The sequence below is a fragment of the Glycine max genome, chromosome 3, assembly GCF_000004515.6.
Source record: "Glycine max cultivar Williams 82 chromosome 3, Glycine_max_v4.0, whole genome shotgun sequence".
Taxonomy (NCBI): Eukaryota; Viridiplantae; Streptophyta; class Magnoliopsida; order Fabales; family Fabaceae; genus Glycine; species Glycine max.
Window position 1 is genome coordinate 12,998,627 of NC_016090.4, and position 6,000 is coordinate 13,004,626.

A 6,000-nucleotide genomic window follows, 5' to 3' on the forward strand; every position below is an offset into this window, starting at 1 on the left:
GTTTGTTGTCCACCCATTGTCTGGTTTCCTGTATGCACTTTTGATTGACTTGTGCCTATTGGAGATTAGGCATATACCGTGTTGTTGTGTGACGTGGGTTCTCAAGTTTTACAAAAAACAAAAATTTCCAACCATCTGCTATCTTGCCCTCGACAATGGCAAATGCTAATGGAAATATGTTGTTTGCCCCATCTTGAGCAATTGCAATTAATAGCCTCCCTTTCTATCGTCCATAAAACCATGTTCCATCTATTTGCACCTAGGGTTTACAGAATGCAAACACATCAATGCATGCCTTGAATGACAAAAAAAGTCGATGGAATATGACTTTATTTGGAATTGGTTGGCCCGACTCATCTAGTGTAGGTTTTGGTTGAATTATGACAATTGTTCCAGGGATGAATAAATCCAATGCTTGTACATATTTGGGAAGTATGTTGTATGACTCTTCCCAATTACCATATACCTTATCGAGGTCCCATTGTTTTACTAGCCATGCCTTTCGATATGTGATGGTGTAGCTGCATTCTTGTCCAATGAATGCGATGAATGTTGGAACAGTTAGTTGCTCATTTTCTTCAACCATTGCAAGGATATTTTTGCCTGAGTTTGGAATCCATCTTATTGTGATCTTGTGAAATGGTGGGCATGATGCATTTGTGAGGCCCTTCAATCATTCTAATTTCCTAAATTTTTAAATTTTTGCATTTTGACGCTCTAAGTTTCCATTGACACCCCTCAGCTCGACAATATGTTCGCTTTCAGCAAGTGCACCGGATCGCACAAGTAGTATAAAATAGTAAGAACCGAGTATCGAACTCTCGGGGAACTTGTGTTACTTGGTAATCTATTTCAGTAAATAGGTGTCTGGTGTGAAAATCTAAGTGTGAATATGAACAGGTATGTAAACTATCTATGCAAAAAGGAAAATCACGCGAGAGAAATGATGTGTAAAAACAAGTAGAAAACGCGTTGGTCTTCCTAATAGGTGCCTGATGCTAAAAGGATATTTTCTATCTAACAATGCTCATGTGTTCCTATGGTGTCTCCTGAGATGCTAAACCCTGATTCCGCATAATAGTTTAGCCTAATCCTGATGAAGCATCATCCTCAGATTCCTCTTGAGGGACTAAACTCAACCAGGACCGCATTAAGACAAACATACTACAACTAAATTATCGCACCCGATTCCTCGTGATAGTACGACAACTTAGTCCTGTCCTATCAAGGTCATTAGAATCAGACCAGTTTCCACTGTTGAATGACCCTAACAAAGCATGCATCTACGTGATCAAGGTAAAGGCATACTAGAATGAAAAGCTGATAGCACAGAGAACACACAAAATATCATTAAATAGATAAAAAGATATTTACATCAAGTACCTACAGGGAAGATCCAACAGAGGATTTTAGCTTTCCATAACCAGGAAGCCTCCTTTACAACAAAGAGAAGAACAAGATGAAAGATTGCAAAAATACAAGTGGTGAGGATGTTTCCTTCACCTCTAGGATCTCACAACCACTCACAAACGCATCTCAAGCTCTCAGAACAACTTCCTCTTCAAGCTCTGGTCTCTACAGATCTTCACACAGCAAAATCTCTCAAAACTCTTTGGAACTTAGACCTTTCTCTCTCTAGAATCACTAGACATGCAAAGCTTCAGCTCTCAGCCCAAACTCCCTTCACAAAATCTAATTTTAGGCTTAAATAGGTGGCCTTGTTCGTGCTCGTGCACTTAGCGCAATTCTGAACCGCTTAGCGCACATTAGTGAATTTCGGCTTAGCGTGTGCCTTTCTCGCTTAGCGGATGGACTGAAGCGGTGCGCTTAGTGAGATGAAGCGGTGTGCTTAGCAAACATGTACAACTCATCTTCTTCCAGATTCTTCCTTGCACTTAGCCAATGAGTGTTGCGCTTAGCGGACGCTCGCTAAGCCAGCGAATTGGCTTAGCGAGAAGGTGAAAAACAACACTTTTCAAAGCTTGCCTAATTAACCTAAAATTGAGAGAAAATGATTATTAAACACACAAAATGGAAGTACTAAGTATTTATTACCTATACTTAATAGAAAATACTTATAACACTACAAAATAACCATAAACTGGGGAAGTTTGATACAATTTACACAGTTTTTATACACAAAAGTTAGTCGTATTCATCGACTAACACAATACAAGACCCATGTATCTTTTGCACACCTCTTGTGTTTGAAAGTGACATGGTTCTTAATGTGCTACATTTTTACATTTTTACTCATGCTGACTACCATATAGCTCACCATCCTACAATTCAGATTGTTGTGGTAGGTCCAAAAAATGCCTATAGTTAGGGTTCTTAGCCACTTGGTTGTCACCAACATTAGTGTAATTTAAATATGGACATTAGACATTTTCAGTTGTTGTCGGTTGGAAAAGAAATTGGATTTCATTATTGTCGTTGTCGTTGATGTTGTTGTCATCATTGATCGCCAAAATTTCCTTTTCATTGTCACTGAAGTCACCAACTACTTCATCTGGCAACCTATTTTCAGCATGATGGTCGTGTGACATTTCGTTTCTTTGAGATTGAGCAACATGGATTCTAGTAGTTTGGTTGGGCATTTAGGTTGGAGGGCTCATTTAGTTTCAAAAGTTGGGGTGTCATCACACAGTAGTCTGATGATCCACTAAGAGCTGTGTGTATGAGCTAATGTGTGCACTAAATTCAACAAGTTAAAAATGGGGGATGTAACAATCATTTGTGGGCATGCATGGATTTGGTGTGTAAGAAGATGGACCTTCATGTTGGCTTTCAGTATGATAGTCAGTATATTGTGTTTGTTGAATTTGTGGTGATGGATTAGTTGTTTCAACATTAGTGGTAGAAGAAGGTTGTTGTTTGTATTGTATGAGTAACTCAAAGCAACTTATGCATTCATGTCGGTAATAAACATTGAACATGTTGTCAATATCCTCATCGTCATTGATGGTAACAACATGGTAACTGAACATGCCTGGTTCGATAGTTACGGGGGTATCGATAAATGACTGTTGTTATGCTTTGATCTCGGTTTAGGCCCATCTTTTGTTGGATTTTTCTTTTCAAGGAATTCAAGGTCATGCCTCTCTTCATAGAAACAAGTACATTTTTTTCGCTCTTAAACTCTTCGCCAATGTTACAATCGGCTACATAGGCATCATAGTGGACTACGACAAAGATTGTTTGGTTTATGGTTGACATGGTTATACTAAGGTGTGATGTATGTGAATAAGTTATATATTTGATAATGAATTGAAAGTTATCTACTGAAAGGTTTGATGTGTTATGAAGAATACATTATGAGTTTAATTTATAATGTGATGATATGAGAATGTTGAAAAAAATGATGGTACTCAAATTTTGTGGGCTGAACCATATCTAAAATTCACTAATCATAATTAGAGAAATTTTGGCTCCAAATTTGGCTCTACAAATTCAAATTCAAGTGAAATTTGAATAGAAATTCAAATTTCCCTCCAATTTTGTGTGACACTTAGGCTATAAATAGAGGCCTTGTGTGTGCATTTTTTCAACTTTGATCATTTGAGAATTACACTTCAAGGTTCAGACATCATTAGAGGCATAAAATTTTGTGCTCCTTCTCCTTGCACACATCTTCTCCTACCTTCAAGCTCTTATCCATGTTGTCTTAGAGTCATGTTTAGTCATAATAATTGTCACATTATGTTCTATGTTTATGTTGAATTTTGATTTTGTTGATTGAATTCTAGATACATTGTTCATGTATTCTAGCTATTCTTAGGCTATCTTTTGAATTTTGAGTCTAATTCATGCATGTTATTTAGTTCATAACATGCTCTAAATAAATCCCTAGAAGTAGTCTTGTTGTTGAACTTTGTTTTGTTTTATAGGTTTCCTATATGATGCCTATGAAGAAATTGTGTTGTGCTTGTGGCTGGATTTGTGAATCAAAATAAGTCTTAAGCTCTCTTGAATTGTGTTATTCAAGAAAATTGAGCATAAGCAAACACAAATTGTAACTATCCCAGCCTTTAGCAACATAAACAATACTCTTGTTTTCTAGGTTGAAATCGCTGGTGCTGGCAGCTTGAACATACGAACTTGTAAAAATGACTGGGAATTGGTCACTACGAATTTTGAGCTGAATGTTTAATGAATTTTCTAGACATTTGGAAAAAATTTAAAAAAAGAACCAAGTGATTTGGATAAATGGAAAAAATATGAAAAATAACACAAGTTGACAGGAAAATCAGTGTTTAGGAAAAAAAAGTGAAAGGGAAGTGTGCTTGTTGTTTTGGCTCGAAATTTGTTCTATAATTGGTGCCTATTTTATACCAATCTTAGTTCTGAAATTTCAATTGAAAATTAGTGTGAAAACAAGTGCCAAAACTAGAGGTTTCTTGAGTCTTTTTTTATAGTTTTTTTACTCTACTCTAAAGCCATTCTATGTTTCTCTTTGAGTCCTAGCTTACTTTTATGTGCTTTTAATTCCTTTAATTGTTGAATAATCCTTGAAAATTTGTCTTGTTAAGTCTCTATTGGTTTATCTTTCATTTCATTTTTTGGTCTTTGGTTATTGCTTGTCTTTTTGTTTCCTTGTTTGTGAGTTGGCATCTAGGGAATTGGAAAGGATGATTGGTGCCATCCCTTGAAGAATTTGACTCAAGAAGCAAGGGGCCAACCACCTTAAGAGCTATTGGACTAAGAAGCACTCCAAATGGAGTGAATCACCAAAGAGAGCACAACCACCAAAGAGAGGACTGTTTTGTAATTTTGTAATTGGCAATTTACTTACCTTCATTGCTTTCAAATTTTGTAACAAAAAGGCCTTTCATTGGCATTGTGTTGGGAGCCTCCAATAGGTTACCAAACTTCCATTTTTGTGTAATAATTTTAGGCAATTTTCCCTTAGGATAGTGAGTGTTTTGTTGGGAACCTTAAATGTGGTCATCTAAACACTCTTAGGATCCGCCTAGTTTATATTTCTTGCACTTTAATTTCTTGCTTACTTTCATAGCTTATTTTCTTTACTAGTCACGCCTAGTTTATCTTGTAATTACATAATACTATCTTCTTGCTTATCACGCTTATGTTGAGTTCTTTTGAACCCTAGATTTTACCTTTTACAAACCCCCCTACAACAAAGAACCATAACTTAGGAACCAATGTGAGTCATCATTCATCTAGGGTTAATGGTGAGGGTACTAGTCATAAGGACCCTCTATCTAGAATCCTAAGGAAGAATGCAAGGTGATCTTCACCAGAAGCTAGGTAAAAGGGAGTTTGGAAAGAAATGAGAATGTAGAGGAAGTGGGAAAGAAGGTGGAAATAGATGAGAGAAAAATAAAAGAGAAAAAGAATACTAAGAAAGCTGTGGAAGAATAAAAAAATAGTGCTAAAGAGAGTGATGGTGATGTCTTGAACTCAAAGACCAAGAACCAATTAGTCAGAGAGGGCAAGAAGGAAGCACCAGCTGTACCTGCCAAAGATATTCTTTATCCTTTTATTCCTTCAAGAAAAGACAAAGACATGTATTTTGGTCATTTTCTTGATATTTTTAGGAAACTAAAGATCACCATCCCTTTTGGTGAAGCGTTACAGCAAATGTCGATGTATGCAAAATTCGTGAAAGATCTCTTATCTAAGAAGGGAAAATACATTGATAATGAGAGCATTAAGGTGAAAGGAAACTGTAGCGCTGTGATCTAGAGTATCCTGCCGCAAAAATTTAAAGATCTTAGGATGGTGACTATCCAATGCTCCAAAGGAAAAACTTCAGTGGGTAAAGCTCTCATTGACTTAGGGGCACGAATCAACTTAATGCCTTTTTCCATGTGCAGAAGACTGGGAAATTTCAAGGTGGTCCATTCTAGAATGACACTGCATCTTGCAGATTGCTCAATGACGCGACCTTATGGTGTAGTTGAGGATGTCTTAGTTAAGATAGAGCAGTTCACCTTCCCAGTAGAATTTTTTATAATGGACATCGAGGAGGACATT